Source organism: Schistocerca serialis, chromosome 5 (assembly GCF_023864345.2).
Source record: "Schistocerca serialis cubense isolate TAMUIC-IGC-003099 chromosome 5, iqSchSeri2.2, whole genome shotgun sequence".
Taxonomy (NCBI): Eukaryota; Metazoa; Arthropoda; class Insecta; order Orthoptera; family Acrididae; genus Schistocerca; species Schistocerca serialis.
In genome coordinates, this window is record NC_064642.1 from 483,882,199 (window position 1) to 483,907,588 (window position 25,390).

The window sequence follows — 25,390 nt, forward strand, 5'->3', positions numbered from 1 at the left end:
GCAGAATGACATCAAGCTCTGACAAATCCTTAATTTTGGCACCCCTTCAAACTGTTTATGGACTTTGTACGCAACTGAGAAGAATAGGATAGTAGTATGCAATAAACTGACAACTTATTTTAGGGATAACACTACATTTGTGCGATTGATCATTCTTTAATACTCAGAGTTTATCCACCATCGATGACCATGCTCTATTGTGACCTGCAAAAACTCCCTGCAGTTACTAGAATTTGTTATCGAATATCAAATGAATGTGATTTACATCTTTATCGACAACACAAATGATCCAATCTCCAGTCTATTGTGGTCCAATAAAAGCTTTCTTAGTCAGCAATACAGTTTACTAATAATATGACTGATTAGCATCTTGCATTTACATGTGTTTTGCAGTTACAGAAAATATATTTAACAGAACTAAACAGATTTCACGTAACTTCAAAGCGTCATCCGCAAACAATTCGACGTCGTGTCTTTCTCGTACTGGTCCTACTACTGTCTCACGGGATTGTATAATAGACCTATGAACTATTGATGCGACAACCTGCCACAATACACAAACTATGATTACTAGCATGAATTGATACTTGGTAATTTACCCCCGTCTCGTTATTTTTGGATGTTTATGTCCTTTAAAGTAAACTATTTTGTAAATTTCCAACCAAGACTTACTGAGGCCCTAGATAAAGACGTACAAACTTGTATATGGAATTGACATAATAGATTACAAAATGTACAATACTTACAATATATCATTTTACATAGAGATAGACAGCGAAAGGGTCGTAGGTATTGTGCCTCACATCCTTTCACATAGTTAGTTATGAGCTTAACCGTCAAGATAATATTTCTGACAAATTCATTACCAATACCTTCCAATAGAGGTACATATCATTCAATTTGACAAGGGAGCGTTTTTAAATACTCACTTTACATTCTAATAAAAAATATGTGTTACCGCATCCGCAAATTGTAATTTGTTACAACTCAGTGCAAGCTGAGTTTATCTATTTCTTCTGTTCTTATACTCGACATCGTGCTGTCAGCCACTCTTAATCATTGTATGATGTCGATAGAAGACATCAAACCACGTTAGCTTCTAAAGTTTGATTTACCTTTGTGCTTACAACGTAAAATCATGTTTGGTGATCCACATTACTCATGTATAACAGACACAATGAAGCTCCGGAGGTGGTAAATCTAGTCTCCTTGTGTAAATGTTGTAATGACTAAGTACGAGTAATTATCGTTCGCAACGCTCTCTTCCAAGTGAGAAAGTTTTTCTTTCCTCATAATCGTAACGGTGTCTTCTATTTAAACTGTGGACAAAAATACGTATACATTCAAAAACATATTGACATGTTACATATTTATGAGCAAATATTACTGTTAACTGCCATACGCTCTGTTAAGTGGAACAGTCTGTAACCTTCCCGTATAAAAATAAAAATAATTTTTTTTGTTAATATCTTAACTCATGAAACCGATAAATTTTGACGTAAGCAGCGCCATGCTGTAACCCTGTGAAATCAATCTGAATAAACTGAAAAATTCTTACCTCATGATGGTGTCGCCGGATAACGCTGTATATATATCAGCTCGTGAATGGCTCAGCTTAGGGCATGCTGGCCTATCTACTAATGCTGGACAACATTTGTCTGAGATCTGAATCATTAGAAAAACTGACTTTGCTTACTGACACCGCTGCACAGCTGGTCGTCTGATTACTAAAGAACACATGACTACGATCTGAGAAAATTTCTGAAATATTTAAATTTAACTGAATGACTGGATCGGGACTGATAATGACTTAAGGCAAAATTACTCGTTCCTTTTCTTTGTTGACTGGTAAAAATTATAGTCTGAAAATCTTTTACATTACCGATAAAAATCTGCAACCCATGATATGAAAAACCAAATATTACAAATCTGGGTCAACTAGAGCTGACGAATCACAAAACAACTTCATGTTAACATCTCAGTCAGGTGACTTAATTACGCACATGCCAATAAAAATAATAAAATTTACCTTACAATACGTGGCTATTAACTGCGTTGCACCAGCGACAGACCACAACTGCACTGTAGCAGCGACCGACTGCAACTGCTCTGAAGTGGCGAGGGATTGCAACAACTGCCGAGACTGCTCTGACCTGCGACTCTATTGCAGCAAAGATATTTTCTGTCGCAGACAGCGCGTGAGCAATTACATTTGCTCCAGCAGGGTGATGAACTGCTTCCAAGTTTCCTACTCCATTTCTACGTCGGGAATGTAGCCTATTTAAAAATATAATACAGACGATAGTATCTGAAGAAAGTTTTTCTGTTAAATACATTCTTCTATTCTTAGCCTTTATTTATTTATCTATAAAATTCTTTCCCCGTCATGGTAGATTTAGATTCCAATTTATTCCTTTGTAGTACTTTATGTGGAGCTCTGGGAATTTGCGAAAATGTGTATCTGTTTCAGAATTAAAAGAGTACAGCTATGTTGATTTGCACATTATAGATCTTATGTAAGTAAACTGAACAAATAATAATGTTTCAAACTACTTCGATTCGAATCACGCCAGGACTAATCCGATATAATGAAGCTTACTTTGCAGCTCCCAATTTCTTTTTGGAGCGAAGTTTTTGTGTGTGAAATGACAGGAACACAACGAAAATATCGCTGAATGGTAATCAGCATGTGAGACCAGTTTGCAGTACTACTTTTTCATGTCTTTCTGTCTTCATTTATTTCATGCTCATGAATACATTGATATAATTTCAGTGAATTTAAGTCAGCTGAACTACAATAACAGTCGACACACATTTTCCGTTTCCTTGGTCGAATGTAATTTTCTGATACACAAAAATTATCCTTAAGTAACATCCAACAACTGCTCAGAAGAATTCATTTGACAGAAGTGTCTCACAATTTAACATAAGGTCCAAAGAAATTCTGATACATTGCATCCACTCTATTGATCTACACTATCTTCAAACAAGCGATGCATATACTATCAGTCGTAATATTGGTAAACAGGAAGAAAGGAATATTAGCGTTTAGCGTTCCGTCGAGTTTGAAGCCCTTAGAGAAGGAGCACAAGCTCGGAATTTTCGACGGTGGGGAAGGAAACCAGTCGTGCCCTGTCGAAGGAATCATTCCCGTATTTCCATGAAATATATTTGCAGTGTCGAATATTGACGACCATCAGCTGTACAATGGAAGATGAAAATTGGTTCCGGGACGGAACTCGAACCCGGATTGCCTGCCTATAGCGAGCGGTCGCCTTATTAATCGGCTATCCGAGCACGACTCACGGCCAGACCCCCAACTTCCATATGTCGTCAGTCACGTGTCTACAGCGTGTACTCGTACGTCCAATATGTATATTCTTGAACAAGGGAGACATTTGTTTTAATGACTTTCGCCCGGCGTCGGAGGATAAATGCAACTGTTACTCTGATTACGGTGTAAGGTTCCTTTGGCTGTAGTTGTCGCAGCGCCTGCATCTTAATCTTTATATATAAAAGGCAATGTCCTGACTGCCTGACTGACCGAGTGACTCATCATCGCCCATCCCAAACTGATAAGGACAGAAACTTGAACTTTGGGGAAGGTTTGGATCTTATACAGTAGGCGTCGTTTAAGAAGGAATTTTTCGAAATTCCAACCCTCTTTTTTAAAAATGGCGCTATTAAGGCACTCTTGAATCTAGACATACGAAAACTGGTATTAGGTTTCATAGTCAGAAATAAAGAAATACGTGTTTCAGCATTTCTGGAAATTTAACCCCACGGGGGTGAAATATCGGGGTAAGTTTCCAGAATGAGATTTTCACTCTGCAGCGGAGTATGCGCTGATATGAAACTTCCTGGCAGATTAAAACTGTGTGCCGGACCGAGACTGGAACTCGGGACCTTTGCCTTTCGCGGGCAAGTGCTCTACCATCTGAGCTACCCAAGCACGACTCACGCCCCGTCCTCACAGTTTTACTTCCGCCAGTACCTCGCCTCCTACTTTGCAGACTTCACAGAAGCTCTCCTGCGAACCATGCATTGGGGTAAGTTTTTTTTTTTAAATATATCCTTGTTAAGGAAGTACTAAAGTATTTTTAAAACCAGGGCTATGAACTATGGTATTTGACTTCTCGGTTACAAATAAAATAAAACTTGTTTCAGTGTTTTTGGAAATGTAAACCCTAATGAGGTAAAATTGGGGGATGAGATTTTTAATGACAATATGTGATTACGAAAGCATTTTTAAAGCTAAATCTAAGAAAATTTAAATTTGTCCTCTCAGTTAGAAACAAAATCATACGTGTTTCACTGTTCTTTGGAAATTTAATCCCTATGGGGGTGAAACGGGGGATGAAAGTTTTCATACAAATATTTCATTTTGTAAGCATTTTTGAAGTTAAATCTATCAAAATTTATATTTGGCTTCTTTGTTAAAAAGAAAACATACACCTGTCACTGTTCTTGGAATTTAAATCCTTAAGGGGTTGAAATAAGAGGTTAAAATATTTCATTGCGAAAGAATTTTAAAAACTGAATCTCTGAACATTTGTGTTTTTGGAAATTTTACCCTTAAGGAGATGAAACAAGATCAGACTGGTTCGTTACTCATCTCACCCAGCCCAAACCACTAAGAATACAAACTTGAAGTTTGATGAAGGCGTTGGTCTTATACTGTAGGCATCGTTTAAAAAGGGATTGTCCGAAATTCCACTCCTAAGGGGGGGGGGGTTTGAAATAGGGGATGAAAGGTTTTAGAAAGTATGTCACTATTAAAGGAATTTTGCAGGTAGAACTACCAAAACTGGTATTTGATTTCTCAGTCAGAAAATAAAAAAATACGTGTTCCAGCATTATTGTAAATTCAGCCTCTAAGGTAGTAAGACAGTGGGTAAAATTTTTTACAAAAATGAATAGTTAATAAAGAACTACTAAAGCATTTGTAACGGTACATCAGTGAAAATTGGTATTTAACTTCTTGGTTAGAAATTTAAAAGAAAAATACATCATTCACTATTTTTGGGAATTCAATTCGTAGAGTTTGAAAACTTTTAAGAACATATTTCGTTATATTAAAAAAATTTAAAGATATATTTATGAAAACTGGTATTTTACTTCACAGTTACATTTAAGGAAATATTTGTTAGGGGATGAATTTTGGTATGGAAATATCTCCACAAGAGCGCAAAAATGGTCAGAAGTACATTCGGCCTAAATTAACGCGAAAAGCATAGAAGGTATTGTAATTAGTAAACAATATAAAAATTCTATTGAACAAAAACAAAAAATAAAAAATCACCGCTACAAGCCATACAGTATACGGAAGCAAAGTAGCGGGGCGCTAAGCTTGTACGAGTAACACAGGCACTGCACTATCGTATTTATCCGCCGGCGCTGGGCGAGCGACATTCCAGTAATATGTCTCCTCTGTAGGGAATATACATAATGGATGTACGAGTGCAGGTAGACACATAGTTCGCGACATATGGAAGTTTGGGTGGGGTCCTACGTCGTGCATGGAGAACAGACTGGTATCTGGCGTGGTAGCTCAGCTTGTTGGGTCACAGGGTTAACAACCCTCGGTAATCAATAAACTGAGTGAACGCGTCAGCGATGAACTTGAATGGTGTAATCGGACGTCCGCCATGAACAAGTACCATGGTTGGAACTTAAATAGTGCCAACAATTTATTCACAACCGATAAAAAAGAGTTACATGTATGCACCTGTTACTGTCCTTCAGAGAAGCCACCAGCATTGTGTAGAACCAGTTACCAGCGATGTGGAAGGCGTAGTATACCGTTACCAGAACCTGTTCTGTTGGCGGTGCAAATGGAGCGGTCTAATGTCTGTCGAATCTCTGGAACAGTTCTGAAGCGAATGCTACGAAGTGGTTCCTTCGTCTTCGGAATCAAATCAAAGTCACAAGGACTTAAGTCCGGGAAGTATGGTGGATGGTACAGCACTTCGCAGTCCCATCGACCGAACAGAGCAGCCACAGCTTGCGTTGTATGCGACCGCGCATTGTCGTGCAAAATGATGGGTGAATTGCGCAGAAAGAGTCGCCGCACCTTTCGTAAAGCTGGTCGCTAGTGATGCTCCAAAAACAAACAGTAATACGGCTTAAGTCCTTGTGACTTTGAATTGATTCCGAAGATGAAGGAACCACTTCGTGACTTTCGCTTCAGAACTAGACTCCTCCATTCGCACCATCAACAGAACAGGTTCAGCTAACGGTATACTACGCCTTCCACATCGCTGGCAACGGGTTCTACACGACGCTCGTGACTTTTTAAGGACAGTAACAGGTGTAAACACGTAACTCTTTTGTATCGGTTGTGAATAGATAGTTGCCTCTCTTTAAGTTCCAACCCTCGTAGATGACAAGTGACTCTAATCGAAGAAGTTTGAGTCCAGTGGGCATATATACACAGAGCAGACGTAAAACGTCTCACTCTGCAGTCTTTATCTCTACGTAATGTGAACAACAAGCAACGTAAAAGTACTGTTGTAAAACACTACATACCTCAAAACAAAATATCGATAGCTATGCAAACAGCTATTCATTTTATTTCCTCTATAGACCACTGCAGAAGCCTAAATAACTGAGTTTAATGAGAACCAAAACAAAACTTGTTCAGCTCTAGCGAGATGAGTCTGTAAAGCGAAACAGAGTCACGCCAACGTTACTGTCGTCAACTTGTGAAGAGTAGCGAAATGTAGTTCAATATTTGTGTGTGAAACGGCACAGAGTGTAATCCTGAGGGACATGCGTGACGTGTGTGTGGATGATTGTATGGACCGTGGAAATGTCTCCAGGGAATGGACATTCTTCCAAGAGTGCCGTGTGAACCTTAGTGATTCGCCACAGCCCAGGCGGTCGGTCACAGCTGCAGCCCTACCGATGTCGACACCACTGAGGCAGTAATTTTGAACCACCGGTGGGTGCAACTGCAAATCTCATCGCACCAGTTCAACATTTCCTGTGTTACTGTGTACGATATTGTTAATGACACGTTGAAATTTCGCTGGGTGCCAGCATGTTGCAGTTCCTGTTCGTGAGAATATCATCAGATTTGCACGTGAGGTGCTCCATCGTCCACCACACAGTCCTGACCTAGCACCGTAGGACTTTCATCTATTTGCTCCCATGAAGAAACTCCAGGCCGGCCAACGTTTTGTGACAGGTTCAGGAGTACAGTCAGCAGTCCGCAGATGGCTATACTCCAACCAAACACTCTTCTACGAGTAGGGCATATTGGAACTGGTACCACGAATGGAGAAATAAGTTGAAAATGTTAGTGACTATGTACAAAAGTACGTAAAAGATGTAAGATCATTTGCAGTTTTTTTGTTGCCTTTTAAACTTTTTCATAGTAAAACTGCAGTGCGTTACTTTCCAGCCTTCCCTCATATTACAGTTGATTATTTCAATTTTGAATAAAGATAGATTTATCGAATTGGTGATGGACAACTTTAGAATTAGTATCCATGGTAAGAAAATTACTTTATACTACGTTAATCGGACTTCATATAAATATGCAGGTTCGACTTTCAAAAGATATTATACCTACACGATAAGGTGCTTATGGTGCACTACCGTTGCGTCACCGAACAATTTGTTTCCAACTTAATCTAGATGACCAAAAAATCACTTGCTTCATATAATTAATGTAGAGGAACTGATAGGATAATCATTTCGTAAAATAAAACATATTTTTGAAGGAAAATCATTATGCCAAAAGGTTTACAACAGACCTACATACATCTGAACTGTGTCCCAAGGGAAAGAAAGAAACAAACAAACGTCGGTTTTAAGTATAGACAAAAATTAGAACATCATAGAACAAATATTAGTATCATACTAGAGGTTTACAGAGATTAAATTTTACAAAGTCTTTGTCCATTTGTAAATATAGTTTTCTGCTGTACATTAACCTAACTGTTTTAAGTCCGCAAACATCTGCACTGAAATGATATGAGGAGTTATTATATGGAAGTTGCTAAGCAGAAATATAACTTGGTGGTTTCGTGAAAATCTTCTGTTTATAGTGAAATGGTGAAAGTAGAGTTCGGTAATGTAACTTGGCTTTCAGCATTCGACTACATATGACTCACTTCAATTGTTATCAAAAATCTCGGAAAGACTGAATAAGTACCAGTCCATGCACATCATAATTGATTACATTATGTTCTTGATAAGAGAGTAAAGCCATTGAACAAAGTAGGTTGGTGCTCGAATGTGGGTTTCTGATACAAATATTATTGTAAGAGCCTGTCCGTGGCGTAGTAATCACCTCATTAAATTAGTTAGAGGTAGGATCAGATTTGAGCTAGGTAATTTGAGTTCATAGCGTATGGTTGCAGTGTGGTTTACTTTATTAATGCCAAGGATTATATTCGACATTTTCGCCATACTTCTCAGGCAAAGACCAAGGATAAACTGGGCAAAACAACTGAGGCAGGGCCTTTAGACATTAACATCGCTCAGAATTACAAAAAGTGAGGATGAGGAGGTGCACACCGCATAAAATGTAGAATTTGCATCACATACTAATACACTGAACCTGAACTCTTTGCAAATTTGTGTAAGAATATGACTTTTAGACAAGGTTCACTGGCTTCTAACAGAATTAGTAAAAGTACAGGTATTCTGATGAATACAGCACTCAAGGAAATAAAAATTTTGTCATTGATCAACAAATATATATTTCTGTTCAGTACTTTTGGTTCGAGAAGAAATAACTAAAGTCTTTGAAGTTTTTTAGATTATAACAGTCTTTCCAAAATCAAGTCTATGTTGATCGAATGGGATATGAAATCCATCCTGTCTCGTAGTGCGTAAGTTGTTTTGTGTGTTACTGCCATCAAGTCTTACACATTGACAATTCTTGATCATAGAGTATGATGCCATGCAACTTCGTCAGCATGTGAGAAATGAATCACATGCTACTATGTGTATTAGCACAATTTTTTTCTAAGGAGTTTACATATATCGAATGGTTGCAATCGATGTATGATTTTCCAGTCGAAATAAGATGAACTCTTTCCCAGGAAGCAAACTTTAGTCGTCGACGTCAGATCCAATACAGAGAGGTAGGGAGTGGTAAGCAGGTATGGGCTTTGGGATATGTTGATTTCATTTGAAGTAGGCATCATGAAACTATCACATATAGAAATAGTTGCTCGTTTTTATTAGCAATACATAAGACTTACATTATGGTGTTCTGAAAAGAAACTTGTGTTTTCATATACATAAAACTCATGTAAGAACATAAATTGTTGGTTATCTCGTTACATTCAACAGACACTTGATTTTATTGGGGGCTCAATTTTGTTTACTTTAGAGCTTATAGATCTGTTAACATTGAACCATATATTTTGTATCTTGATTCATTTATTGTCCGTTATCTGCTATAACAATATTTGTTTATGGTTCATTTAAATTTTTCATAATTTTTTTGCTTTAAAATTTTCGCATATTGGTATTATATTTTCTGTATATTTAAAGTAAAGTGTGCTATACTGGTGGTTGAAGTTCTTTGTGTTGTATGTGTGTAACGTATGTAAATCGTTTATTATGTTAAATAATTTTATGATGACTGTCCGTCTTTAAAAATATTTGTGTGTATAAATTGTAGGTGTTGATGTACATCTACATCTACGTGATTACTCTGCTATTCACAATAAGGTGCCTGGCAGAGTGTTCAATGAACCACCTTCAAATTGTCTCTCGACCGTTCCAATCTCGAACGGCAAGCAGGAAAAACGAGCACTTAAATTTTTCTGTGTGAGCTCTGATTTCTCTTATTTTATCGTGATGATCATTTCTCCCTATGTAGGTGGGAGCCAACGGAATATTTTCGCAATCGCCGGAGGAAACTGGTGATTGAAATTTCATGAGAAGTTCCCGTCACAACGAAAAACGCTTTTGATTTAATGGTTGCCACTCCAAGTCACGTATCATGTATGTGACACTGTCTCCCCTATTTCGCGATAATACAAAACGAGCCGCCGTTCTTTGTACTTTTTCGATGCCATCCGTCAGTCCCACTTGATGCTCATCCCACATCGCACAACAATACTCCAGAATAGCACGGACAAGTGTGGTGTAAGCAGCCTCTTTAGTAGACCGGTTGCACCTTCTAAGTGTTCTGCCAATGAATCGCTGTCTATGGCTTGCTCTACCCACAATATCATCTATGAGATCGTTCCAATTTAGTTTATTTGTAATTGTAATTCCTAATTATTTGGTTGAATTTACAGCCTTCAGATTTGTGTGACTTACTGCGTAATCGAAATTTAGCTGATTTCTTTTAGTACTCATGTGAATAACTTCACACTTTTCCTTATTCAGGGTCAATTGCCACTTTTTGCACCAGACAGATATCTTATGTAAATAATTTTGTAAGTCGTTTTGATCATCTGATGACTTTACAAGTCGGTAAATGACAGTATCATCTTCAAATACTCTAAGACGGCTACTCAGATTGTCTCCTACGTCGTTATTATAAATCAGGAACAATAGAGGGCCTATAACGCTTCCTTGGGGAACGCCAGATATTACTTCTGCTTTACTCGATGACTTTCTGTCTATTACTACAAACTGTGACCTTTCTGACAATAAATCACGAATCCAGTGGCACAACTGAGGCGATACTCCGCAGGCAGGCTGTTTAGTTAGAATACGCCTGGGAGGAATGGTGTCGAAAGCCTTCTGGAAATCTAAAAATATGGAATCAATTTGACATCCCCTGTCGATAGCACTTATTACTTCATGAGCATAAAGAGCTAGCTGTGTTTCACAAGAACGATATTTTCTGAAACCGTGCTGACTATGTGTCAATAAATCGTTTTCATCGAGGTTCTTCATAATTTTCGAATACAGTATATGTTCCAAAACCCTACTGCAAATCAACTTTAGTGATATAGGCCTGTAATTCAGCGGATTACTACTACTTCCCTTTTTGGGTATTGGTGTGACTTGAGCAATTTTCCAGTCATTAGGTACGGATCTTTCTGTGAGTCAGTGGTTGTATACAATAGATAAATATGGGGCTATTTTATCAGCATTCTCTGAGAGGAACTTGACTGGTATACAATCTGGACCGGAGGCCTTCACTTTATTAAGTGATTTAAGCTGCTTTTCTACACCAAAGATATCTACTTCCATGTTTCTCATCTTGGCAGTTGTTCTTGATTTGAATTCAGGAATATTTACTTCGTCTTGTTTGATGAAGAAGTTTCGAAAAACTGTGTTTAATAACTCTGCTTTAGTGGCGCTGTCATCAGTGACTTCACTGTTGTTATCGGGCAGTGAAGGTATTGATAGCGTCTTGCCACTGGTGTGCTTTATGTATGACCAGAATCCCTTTGGGTTTTCTGCCAGATTTCGAGACAGAATCACGTTGTGGAAATTATTTAAAGCATCTCACATTGAAGTACGCGCCATATTTCGAACTTCTGTAAAACTTTGCCAATCTTGGGGATTTTGCTTTCTTTTAAAATTGGCATGCTTTTTTCGATGCTTCTGCAACAACCATCTGACCCGTTTTGTGTACCATGGGGGAACAGTATCATCACTTACTAATTTATATGGTATAGATCTCTAAATTCCTGTCGATACCATCTCTATGAAAACATTCCACAACTTTTCTACACTTACATGATCAGATCGGAATATGTGAAGACTGTCTTTTAAAAAGGCATTAAGAGCATTTTTATCAGCTTTTTTAAATAGATATACTTTGCGTTTCTTTTTGATGGTTGTAGATGTTACAGTATTCAGCCTAGCAGCAACTGCCTTGTGGTCGCTGATCCCTGCATTCGTCACAATACTCACTATTTGTCCAGTATTATGTGTTGCTAAAAGGTCAAATATGCTTGCGCAACCATTTACACTTCGAGTGGGCTCATGAACAAATTGTTCAAAATAATTTTCTGAGAAAGCATTCAGTACAATTTCGGATGACGTTTTATGCCTGCCACCGGCTTTAAACGTATAATTTTTCCAGCATATCGAGGGTAGATTAAAGTCACCACCAGCTATAATTGTATGAGCGGGGTACTCAAGTTTTCTTTGAACTGCTCAGCGACTATATCTTCTGAGTCGGGGTGTCGTTAAAATGATCCAATTAATAGTTTAGTCCGATTGTCAAGTATAACCTCTACCCATACCATTTCACACGAACTCTGTTCTTCAGTTTCGCTACAAGGCAAACTACCTCTGACAGCAATAAATACTCCACCACCAACTGTATTTAATCTATCCTTACTGAACACTGTTAGATCGTTTGAAAAAAATTCGGCTGAACTTATTTCCGGCTTCAGCCAGCTCTCTCTACCAACAACTATTTGAGGTTCAGTGCTTTCTATTAGGGCTTGGAGCTCTGGTTCTTTCCCAACACAGCTACCACAGTTTACAATACCAATCATTTCTACAACTACCTTACTGTGTTTTACCTGCCCACTTTTAGACGGACGTCCGTTCTGTGGTCCCCTGGGACCCTCTAACCTAAAAAACCGCCCAGTCCCTTCCACACAGCCCCCGCTACGCGTGTAACCGCCTCCTGTGTGTAGTGGACTCCTATTACTCGAAACCCGGAAACCCACCACCCGGGCGCAAGTCAAGGAATCTGCAGCCTACATGGTCACACAACCGCCTGAGCCTCTGATTCAGACCCTCCACTCTGCTCTGCACCAAAGGACCACAGTCGGTTCTATCGACGACGCTGCAGATGGTGAGCTCCGCCTTAATCTCGGAAGCAAGACTGGTAGTCTTTACCATTTCCGCTAGCCGCCCAAAACTAGACAGAAACTACACCGATCCAAAGCGACACACGTCATTTGTACCGACATGAGCCTCCACCTGCAGTTGGCTGCACCCTGTAAATTTGGCAATTTAAGAAATGGTCATGCTTAGCAACAATATAAGAAACAGGTGTGAAGTAAAAGCCAGTGTGCTATTGTTTAAAACAAAACTGCCTCTTGGGAGTCAAAAAGGTGACAAGGGCGAATTGGTGCACTACCTAGAGAAAGTGTGGGAAGTCACACAGTCTGTCGATAGGCAACATCATTGTGGAGCAGGAGAAGCTTTTCCTGCATATTCGGACAAAATGCCTCGGATGAAGACAGCAAACGGCTTACGGCAGAGGTGCGATTTGTTGAGCTATTGTACGTAGAATTGACCAACGCCATGAAGATGAATTGAGCCCATACAGCAACAGACTTGCAGGCTATACTGTGGGTAGTGTAGCCACCATAACTGTTCACCAGTCCCAAGCCTACAGCTTCCAGATAAGACTTTTATAGTAAATTTACTTCTGTACAGCGTGAACCATTAATTTAAACTGTGTTTTAACAATCATTCTTGAACTTTAAAGAAACTGGCTCTCCCTGTTATTTCATTCTAATCATACACCTATTTGGGGTTACTTCCTGGTATTTGATGAATCTGGGTAGCCTATTTTACAGACTTATGAAGTTCCAAGTTAATATAAAGAAGCACCTTTTCAATTATTTTTGTGTTTCCTTAACTATTGCAAAGTATTATAGTAAATGTTTGCTTACGTAGGATTCAATCAGAGTGTAGCAAAGTTACTAGAATCTGGTAAATGACAATACAGAGTTAGCTTAAAGAATAATAGCTTTTGAAAATATATTTCAGTAAGAGAGAGGTTTCCTTGAAGTGAAATGATCAGTATTGAAAGTGTGTGCTTTAGTATCTAAGTATTTTAGTATTTAAGTTTGTTTATTATAAAAAATGATTTTCTATACTTCCCCCTATCCCGCACCCCTGGCCAAAATTTTTGCTTCCCTCAATAAGTTATCTTCTGGGCCTTTTCTCTTTTAAAAACGTAATGTATAAGGGTGTAGCAGTCAAAAAGACAATCCATTGTCTGCACCAACATTGCTTACGTGGAGTAATGTTTATTTGAAAAGCCAAATTAAACAGTAGGAAGAAAGTAGGCAAAATTCATACTTCTGCTTTTCCAATACCTCACTGTTTCAATGCCTGGAAAGGCTGCCGACCTTTAGTACATGTTTTGAACCACTAAAAGAACTTGGAACTGAGTTGTCCTAGCTTCAGTATAATATTATCCAAACTGCGTTTCCATTTAACTGCTGGCCAAAGTCCTAGGAAAAGAATTGGATAGTCTGATTTACTTAAGCGTTAGACACAACACACAGTCAAATCTGGTAAAATGGGTAACTCTATTGATTTGCTTTCCCTATTAACAGGACTATCCTCCCTAGTGTACTCTAGTTACAAATTAAACTAAGTTTTAGTGAGAGAGTTATACGTGGCTTTTCTCATAACAGGACTATTTTTTCTGTATACATGACAGAGTTTTCTGTTATTTAGGTATAAGCATACTAAATTACAATAGTAGTAGTGGTAGGGTTATCACACAACATGTATATCTCACTGTCAAGTTTTACAAATGTCAATGTTCTCTACATGCACCGAATGAGTGTCTCTGAAGGGTTAAATTTACAAACTGACACTATGTAATTCAAGTCAATGGTGATTACACTACTAACATTCCACCTCTGAGTTGATACAGCACAGAAAGTATTGTTGATTACAGTGGGTGTGTCTCTGTGGGTGTTTACTTTCTAATTCACAGTTACCTGGTGGGCGTTTCCATGTGACTTGTAAAAGTGATCATTTAATTCGTCTGTAGGAGATGTCCATAATTGGATCACTGAAATGAAAACATGATAAGATACATGGGAAATTGCAGTTCATTCACTCACATACTAGACTTGCTGTCCATTTCAGCATCTGGCAGCATCACTTGGATGAGCCTCTTTTATCATTCGCTTTGTAAACCGCAAACACAAGCACTTCTACATAAAGTTCGCAATATCTCCAATTTCACATAAAAAGGCTTTACGAATATTGTTCCCATGGATTGCACAGTTTTTTAAATATGGATTGGGACTAAAGATATTTGCATTTTGTTTACAAGTTTCATAAGTAATACGCACTTTAGTCGATAATGACCTTATACATTTTTAAGATTGTGACATTTTGGTTTGACTTGTACAGTCATAAGTTGACTCAAACTTACTGTACTTGCTTATGGTATAGGTTTTTTTTGAGGATTACAAATATCTACATGTAACATACCCCCACAACAACACTATAAGTAAACTTTCAACCAACACACAAAAAAAGCAACCAATAGTTCAAGCTATGAGGAACAGGAATTCCCTAGCTACAAACTAGTTTCAGCATCGCAGCAGATGGTTGAATACCCACATAGGTCTAACGTTACTCTCTTTAGATCCATGAACATGTACATATATGAGCTTGTTCTTTCACTATAGTCTTCAGTTATCACACAAACCTATCTACCAAGTCACCCATCCACTTATCCACCCACTCACCCATACATTCACACACCCACACCCACACACCAACCCACCCACCCACCCACTCACCCACCCACCCACCCACCCACTCACACACACACACACACATACATTCTAGAACTACGTGGTTAGCCAACATTACTCTTGTACATTTCCTTCTGTCCAAGTTGTTACCACAGTCATGATAGAAATGTTCAATGTTTTTTTTTAATATGTGCCCAACTGCCATTCATGAAGTATAGCTCTTCTATTACATACACGTATATAGTCAGTTTCTTGTATTTATTATATTGATATCACATTCATCAATAATGCTGTATTTAGCTTCTAATATTACAGTCATGTTCTTATCAGATATACTTTGATACAACTTTGTTCTATGTGGTTATTTACTACCATTTACATACATACAAATACAACAAACATGAACAGTATTTTATTCACTCAGACTGCCTCATAGCTTAATTATGTTCATAACCACCATTTAGTTGACAGAAGAGCAAAGGTGGGTCATATTAACTACTATAGTTTACTCACACCTTTTACATAATTACACAAATCATATAGGTAGATTTTCTCTTTCAGTGGTTATAAGGAGGGTAAACTTTTGTTAACCTTAGAGCCACCATAGAACTTAAAGCTACTGTATGTATTTATTTAGGATTTGGTGAGGACATATACCTTTAACTTTGTTTCAATGAGGGAAGGCTAACAAATAGCTCTCTTTGTGGGGAGTTCTATTTTATATGTACCTGAATACATCAGTTTGTTCCTAAGAGTGTTACATCTCAGACATGAAAGTCTTGGGTATGTTTTAATTTATTATCATAGTATGTTTGCTTTAGGTGAGCGTTTTCTGTCAGTGTAGTCAGTGTTTGTCTTTTTTGTGTTCCCAGAAGATTTCCACCATTGGGATTGGGGAAGTGGGTCTATTCACTCTGTTCTTCCTGACTGTCTAGGCATGAATTAAGTTGATGTTACTGGGCAGAAGTGAGTGGCAAATTGCTGATCATTTGTTCAAAAGGTCCAAGGTGTTCAACCAATTGTGTTTGTTCATTGGCAGATTAAGTACAAACGAATCGATTAAATTCTCTAAATATTCCAGTCAGGGAATTTGCCCCTGGACAAAATTTTTGAAATTAAAAGTTCATTAAATTGTTTTCTTGTAGGAATGATTTCCACATTGCATTAGTTAAGTTAGGGCACTAATCACCAGCAGTACATTGGGTTTAACATTTCTACTGGTTTTAATAATAGGTAATGCTGTGGTAGTTTTCATTGTGTACAGTCTAATACATTTAGAGAAGAAATTGTAAATTGCTGGCTGGCAAGTATTTTACTCCCCCATGATCTCGAAGGAGGGGTCTGCAGACGTCAATTGACAAAGTGTATTGTAGTTTAGTTGGCAATATCGAATGTAGATCCATTTGACAGCATTTGTTCGACTGTTTAGTCTTCTGACAGGGTAAGCAAGTTCTTAAAAGATGTTGCAGACCAGTACATATGTTTAAAATGTAGAAGTAAACATTAATTTTTCTTAAACATTTTGCAAAGTCATAATGCACTCATGCAAAATGAGTATACCAGATTAGACAAGTTTGACAGGATTTGGAAGCGCATATACACCAAGAATCAAATGGTGGATTATGCATTAAGAATAATATACCATTACAGATTCTGTTGTGTTCTCATGCTTTCTCTTTGAGATGTGTAGCAATAACTGTTTCACTCTCTTACAGCTCTTGTAGCATCCTGGTGAGTTTCCACACTCCTACACATATCTATGTTATACTGCCTATAAGTCTTATCACTGATAAGCAAGATTCTGTAATCTGTCACATGGTCAACTAACACTTAAAACTCTGAAAGCTACTGGGAAGATAGGATAAGGCATATGCAACAACTCTACTTTTTCAACTAACATAGATTGTTTCAAAAGATATTCTTGTAAAAATTAAGACCAGCACACTTCGTGGGCTTGTAATAATTGGCAACTTAGAAGATAATTCAGATCTTGATGATCACAACAGACTTTGACATGATTTCTATGAACACAGTAATGTATCTTCTTAAAAGCTCAGAGAACAGTTAATGTCTTTAATACAGTGGCAAAATAATTCTTTAATACTCATAGGGAATAAGGCTAGCAAATCCTATGACAAATGTTAGGTTTGCCTCATCTTCATTAATTTGAAATAAGTGAGGTCCCAAGCCACATCATGTAGCATCTGTTGCAAGACAAAAGTCCACAGACATACAGGATGGTGTAATAGCTAAGAATTCACTAAAGCTTAGTCAATATAAATAAAAACTATGCAACAACCTCTTGACTAAAATCACTGTGTACCTTTTCTCAGCAAATTCAGTAGTGCATCAATATTCAATAAATGATATTCTCAAGACATCAAAGAAATAAGGCTAAACCTAAGAATGCTTTGAATTGTTTTTTCGTTCTAGGTGGAGGAAAGATTTTTATTTCACTGATTTTGTACCATATCGAGCTAATTCCTCACAAAAACTAATGCCATATATCGTACTCCATCCTGTGGCCCTTATGACAGCCAGACATCATAGATACAGCAAAATGTTATCCGTATGAGAAATTACATGTCCAAGAAATTTGATCTTATCCTTATCATATTTTGATATTGGGGGATTTTCAATAGTTCCTGTCTAAAAATTAACGCAATACTCCTCGAAAATAAGGTGTTATACCCACGTTTTGATGAGTAAATCATCTACATACGATGTCATCTACCTACAGCACAGGTCTCACCACAGTTTATAGTGCAATAATAAACACCTGATCTGACATTAAAGCTGTCAGCATATGCCTAGCATATGTAAACACGGAGATTTGTGAGATTTCTGCGTCAGTAGGACCTGTTCATAGGAGGCTGTCAGCTCGGTGCTTGTTAAAAGAATTACCCCATGAAACTTCTGTATTTGTTCGTCAAGGTTCTCAGACCTTGTACAGACTATAACTGTAACTTGGTTAATCGCTGTGGCAATAAGCAAAAGATGAACATTGCTATCTAATTTAGGTACAACTAATAATGGATTACAATAGAGAGATACTGATGGCTCAGATTTCTTCAAAGACAAAATTTTGCTATTTCTATGGTGCTTGCCTTTCGCTTGGACCACAAGATGGAGTAAAAGGTATGAGATTAGGTTTTGTGAGGAATTACCTCCATATGGCACTAATAACCCAGAAAGTTGCCCGGTTTCTCTGAAATACTTCTGGGTATTTTAGTAACTAGTTGACTTGTTCAGTATATTGCTGTGAATTCACATACTTAAACTCTGACACTTGTTCGTTAGTACGATATTTACTAGTGTCCATGTTCATGCTGGAAGATTGCTGACTGCTGATATGCTATACTTTTGTTTTTACAAATTTTAGCTTTGCATCATGATAGTATTGACCATATTCGGCTTTTACTTTTAGCTGTTCTACAGGAACCTTCTTTCCATCAATACGTAGGTAGTATTTACCATTGAAGATGTCTAATTAACCATGACTTTATTGTAAAAATTCGATACCCAGAACTCAATCTACAATCAGATCTCCTGCCATAGAAACATGCGTCTAATGGTTCCATTTCGTAGAATCACAGGCACTTGAATTTGCAGCTTGGTACTGCGTGACATAGCACCAACCATACTGACAATCTTACAACTCTCAACCGGCAAGGTAGGAACTTTCGTCATCTCACTAATTCTACTCAATAGAACAGTGGACATTATATTGGCAGACGCGACAGTACTAAATACGTTAAAAGTAGCCTGAACTAGCTTTTCACCTTGTTTATTACACATCTTAGGCTCAGTGGATAACTCATCTCTTAAATCTGTTCCATCAGTGTGTCACAGCAGGTTAACATAACTGCCATAATTGTCTGCACTGCATTTCATCAGTGACATTGGAGGACATAATGAAATTACTTTTAGATTGCTGAATTCGTTTTAACTGGGCACCTATCTTCTGCCACCTGAACCACATTTACAGTTGGATTTCGATTGTGCCAACTCTGTTGTGCAGTGAGGTTTTGCACTTGGTTTATGGTGGTAAGTTCCTATGGGACCAAACTGCTGAGGTCATCGGTCCCTAGGCTTGCGTACTACTTAATCTAACTTAAACTAACTTGCGCTAAGGACAACACACACACCCATGCCCAAGGGAGGACTCGAACATCCGATGGGGGCAGCCACGCAAACTGTGGCAAGACACCTCACACTACACAGCCACCCAGCGTTGCTTTGCACTTGGTCGTTACCCTCATGAGTATTATTCGTATGTCACCGACCATAATTTCTTAAATTAGGATTTTACTCAATGTAATAATTATTAAAACGATTGCATCACTGATTTCTTCTGTGGGATTTTACCTACTGTCTTGTCTTCTTCATTTAGACTCAGTGGATTCTGATTCACTTGAATATGATTAGCCCTACCAGTGGGGCAACAAAATTGTAGCAATCACCTGTTCCAGTTTGATTGTTAACATGGTTAGCCAGTAGAGTGGACTGGTTGGTGCCATTGACGTTCACTTTAGAATCTTCGTGTACTAAGTCAGCTAACTCTAATATATTCGTAAAGTACTCAAAATTTGTTTTGGAAACACGTACTACTTGTTCTTTGATAATTAATGGTAGTTTAGCTTTAAGAATTCACAGTACATCTCGCTGTGATATCAGTTCATTCCAGTATAATGTTTTGTTCCTGTATACTTTGAAGCATTTACATAAGCTACCCTGTCCGCTGTGGAAGGACTATGGATTAAAAACTTTCCTGGGCCCTTTCCTGCACGCAGGTGGAGGAATACTTGGCGAACAAAGCCTTCTCACATTATTTGCATTTTACAACTATCGGCAGTTTGTGTTGCCCTTAGTTCTGTTCCACACTTGATATTCCTATAGTTAACTCTATGTTTGGAAATCAGTCCACTCCTAGATAAAACACCTTTAAATGGCTTTATGAAGACGACTGCGTGCATACGTTTTAGTAGGTGAAAAGACTTAACAACACTTGATATAGAGTCCGGCTTTTCATTAATCTGTATGCTTGTTTCTGATATACATCTCGTAAATTCTTGAAATAATTTCTGGCTTTGTACATCAGATTGTTCTGCTGATCTAATCAATTGTTCAATGGATAAGTTATTTACTCTGTCTGTTAGCTGCTGAATATTACCTTTTAGTCTAGTCTGTTCTGATTCTATTTATATCAAACTCACCTTGCCTGTTAATTTCTTTATGGCATCAGGAATGACATTTAATTGGGACTGAAGGTCCTCCAGTCCTGTTTAGACTGGAAAATGTTCTCATTGGACTGAAGAAAGTTCTGTTTGGAACTGATGCCATCCTCTTTTGTTGATATAAATCGAAACTTGTCTTCATCATTGCATCTGTTCTTTTACAAAATTTCACAAACGTGTCTATACTGTTTAAAGTGTCGAAGAAAAGGTAAAAGACAACAATTACTATGTGTGACTTAAAGCAATCATAGTAAGAGAACAGCGACTTATCTAAGAGATTCTATAAAAGAAAATGTGTGGTCGACTGCTATAGCAATGTAGCCACCTACACAGTTTCTAGTCTGTTTTATGTCTCTTATTATACTACCAACAAAGTGGACACAGAAAATAAAACAAATACAACAAATTATGGACCCAGAGCTGTAAAATAAAATAAAACAAAAATATCCTCTTAAAAGCTGTTTCAAGAAAACAGAGAACTACATGATGCACAAGTGCATAAAGACAGCAGTACATTCAGCCTGTGGGGTGTTGAAATTAAAATATGTATTTAATATCCAAGATTTGTGAGACATTGTGGATGGAACTGAAAAATGGTAAAATTGCGAACTGTAGAAAAAGAAAAGAAATGGCAGCAATAGAACAGCAAGGCGAAACATTATGTGAAGAGAATATTTAATATAAACCTACATTTACAGTAATGTGAAACTTCAAAAGCTATGTATGATGAACTCAAAGCAGTTTTTAAAAAAGGTGCTTCTCGTAGAACTCAGCAGTTGTTTTAAAAATTTTATCGTCTAAAAATAGAGACATAGATACGTGCATTGCATTTGAATGGAGTTATTTTCATCCAGAAAAGGTGTCAGATACTGTGCATTTTGCCAGATGAATTCAGACACATTTTTCTTCAGCATGGGACTCATCGCCCAGTAGTGAATATGGAAAATGTAATAACAAAGTTGATAAGAGAAGAGGAACGATTGGAAACTAATAATCAAAAGGAGAGTATTGCCATTGACGTTAGGTTTAACAAAAGTAAAACAAAAGATCAAATTTGTAACAAATGTGCTGGAGACAAACATTTTGTAAGATAATGAAAGAAGTATAAGAAGAAAGAAAACTGTCCTTCATGCAAGAAAAATAATCACAGAGAAGAAGGTTGCTACTTTCAAAATTAAAATCAAATCCGGGAAACAAAATAGAAATATTTCAAGCCCGGTTCTAAACGCAAAAGGACAAACCACAGAGAAGAATATTGTTATTTTAAGAACAAAGACAATACAAAACTATCATTTTTCGCTTCTGTTTAGGCGTTAAAGGTCTAGTAACTCAACGAAACAAGAAACAAGACTTCAATGAAGACCCTGCATTTATTGCACATGAATGTAAAAAAGGAAAGGTTTCACAGGAAGCCAATAAGAAAGAGAATGAATGCTCATGGTTGTTGATAGTGCATTCATAGGACATACTTCTAACGAGGTGTAGAAATTTACAAACGTGAAACACTGTGACAGTCAACGCAGCCACATCGCCACTTACTGGCAGTGCATCACAGATGCAAGTTTTTTAGCCTTCTGCCTATTGGCATGTGCATATACTTGTGCATTGGGTTCCTAAAGTGCCAAGCGTCAACAAGTGACAGCACAGTGAGAATACACAGAGGACGTTTAGCCTGAGCCCTACAGTGTGCGTTTGCCGTCGATTCGGTCATGTGGTTGATAGCCGTGCCCTCGTTGTGACATTATATCAAAGGGTTCTGGTATCTGCTGACGGCAAGTGGGGTTAACCTGTGGATCAGCAGGCCAGTGTGTCGGTGTCCACTTGGAAAACGAATTGGAGAGCTGCACCAATGGTCTTTCGTTGTGGACTTCAAATCTGATTTTGGTTCGTTTATGCTCAGGCTCTTTACGTTAGAGGATGTGGGGCAATTTTACCTTGGAGTTTCATGTGCCCATGCACACTCTGCATCAGAAGGGTTACAACTGCTCTGTGTGCAGTATAAGGAATTTACTGTGGAACTGAGATGAACAACTATCCTTGCTTGTAGTACTGAAAGATTGTTTGATCTAGCTTGTGTTGTTTTAAAAGAGCACAAGCGTCTTATGCATATGGCGGAATGATTATAAATCGTGGTCTAAGTGCCTGAATGTGGCCTTGTTGTGGTCCTCTCATGCAACATTAAAGCTGTATAGTGCTTAACTACATGATTCCCGTGTTGTAGAAACCGGTGCAAATTTAGCTGGTATTAAGCGTTAGCTAGGTGCAAGAGTGTACAGAAACGAGCGGCGTTCAGCTACTGTGGTCTTATTTGTCAGTTGAAGCCCTGATAGCCGGTTTAGCGATACAGAATTTTTAGTTAAAGTTGCTTCAAGACCTTGCCCATTATCAGGAGAGCTCATAGGAACGTATGTGTACGTATGTACTTGGTAAAGAGAATTTTTAATATGCTCTTCTTACTAGAGAGTCTACCACTGTACACTTTCGTACCTTTACTCTGTCAATCCTAAACTGTTTGCTGAACCCTAGACTAGAAGTAACCAGATTTCCTGCAGGGCTACGCCTGTGTAATTTCCTTTCCTGTCTATTCACTTGTCAATTGTATGTTGAATTTAGCTTGCAGTAGCTTAGCATATCTTGTTTGTTCTAACCCCTCTGCCTATTTCTCTAAAGAAAGGGCAGTGACTGATGTCTAGCTATGTACTAGCCGCCTGTTCTTGAAAAGGTGAAACACGCACTGGCAGAAACAGAAGTCATAATTATTTAACATCTTTACCTTGGTTGCATGAAGACTTTTGCTTCCATGTTGAACAATATTGACATACCTACATTGATCTAACACTTGGTGGCTTCACACATTACACCACAAAGACCGCCTAATCCATCGTCTTTCCCTCACAGACAGCAAACCTACAACTGTGCGGAACTGCTCTCTTACTCCAATACTGCAATATCTCTGGGTCTGTGATATAAAGCTTATCAAAGACATATATCGTTTATAGAATCATATTCGGGTGCCACATACAAATCTGCCCCAGTATACTCCTTTCGACTTGGAGAGGTTAATACCACCAGCGCTGCATCTTCTTCCTAGCTTGCTATAATTCAGGAAGGGTTTGCTTTAGGAGGACGCTTCTCCATCTCACACACTCAGAAGATGTGGTTGCACTCTCTAGCGGACCATGTTGCACATGGAGTTAATGATATCTATATATGAAGATAGTAACTGTTCTCGAAAGAACAGATACCATTCATGCCTGTGCAGCTTCTCTAGAAATTAATGATAATTAACTGAAACTCTCAGCTGCTGCCAGGTGTTGTTGATATAGCTCGATGGGGACAGCTGAAAATGTGTGCCCTGACTGGAACTCGAACCCGGGATCTCCCGCTTACATGGCAGACGCTCTATCCATTTGATCCACCGAGCACACAGAAGTCCTCTATGTAGGGGCAAGGATTTATAGCCACACTGGGACAGTGGGTTGCTGCTGCAGTATTATCACCCATCCTTATGTCCCTCCCAGCAGCTATTCATTTGTAGATCAGTGGGAGGCTACTCCCCTGCAATTCAGTGACAGCTTGCTGTCCCATTATTATTACCCATCCTTCCCACATCAGACTTTGGTTACACTAGCTGGAGCATTTCTCTAGTGCTACACTAATAACGAAAATAACGTCCCTTTGTCCAGAAGCCCAAGAATGGGTAGAGCTACTCTCTAGTGCTTCATTAAAGGACAAGGGCAACTATCCCTCCCCAACTCTGATGCTTCACAACCATTGGGAAAATTCGAATTTCCCCACTGATTTTCGATTACCTGCCAATAGGAGCCAAGGAGTTAGACTGCACCAGTATTCTGGGATGGTTGTCTTGGATGTGACATGACATTTAGAGTGTTCCAGCAGTCTTAAAATGATGAGATCAATAGCATACCCTACATCCTTACACATCAGCAATATGCAAATTGAATTTTTTAAATAAAGAATATTTCATTATTATTATGTCCTCTACAGACTGTATTATAGTTAATTATTAATTATTATTATTATGCTCTCTGCAATGTACTGTAATTAGCGTTTGAATTTACCGCCAAAACTCGAATTTACCATGTAAATTTCAATTTGTCACCAGTACTGGAAATTCCCGCCAGTAGGGGTAGATGTTTCCTGGAGGGCTGGTTTGAGTGATCAATTTAGTTCATTAGTCAATTAAATTGGTATCAAATGTATGGCAAGACTGGCAGCCCCGATGGCTAATAAATCAGTTAACTTAACAGTAGGTGATGGGTATTATGTTATCAATTGAATTAATTAGCATATGAGCCCCAGAACTCTCTTTGCCCTTCACTAACTCCTTTCAGAAATAATGGAAAAACGTGGTGACAAAATTATAAATGGATAAGGTTTGGTTCAATAGCAGATGACAGGGGTGAAAAATAAAGAGAGCTACAGTAAGACATATTAAGATGTTAAAAATTCAGGTATTGTTAACTTCCAAAATTGAGAATATTACTTCTTAAGATGGGTGCCTAGTGGTTCCAGAAATGACAGAACATTTTGTTATGGGAATAGATTGGATATTAAAACTTTTTAATTTGGTAAGAAAGAGACTAATATACTCTAAGACAATACAAAAGACACACTATGGAGGAGTTATTCTAATTGGTCAGAAACTGATATTCATACAGGTATCAGAGGAAAGTTTAGAACTGTAAACTGCAGCAGTGCAATTTCACTGTCAGCTGGCCAGGA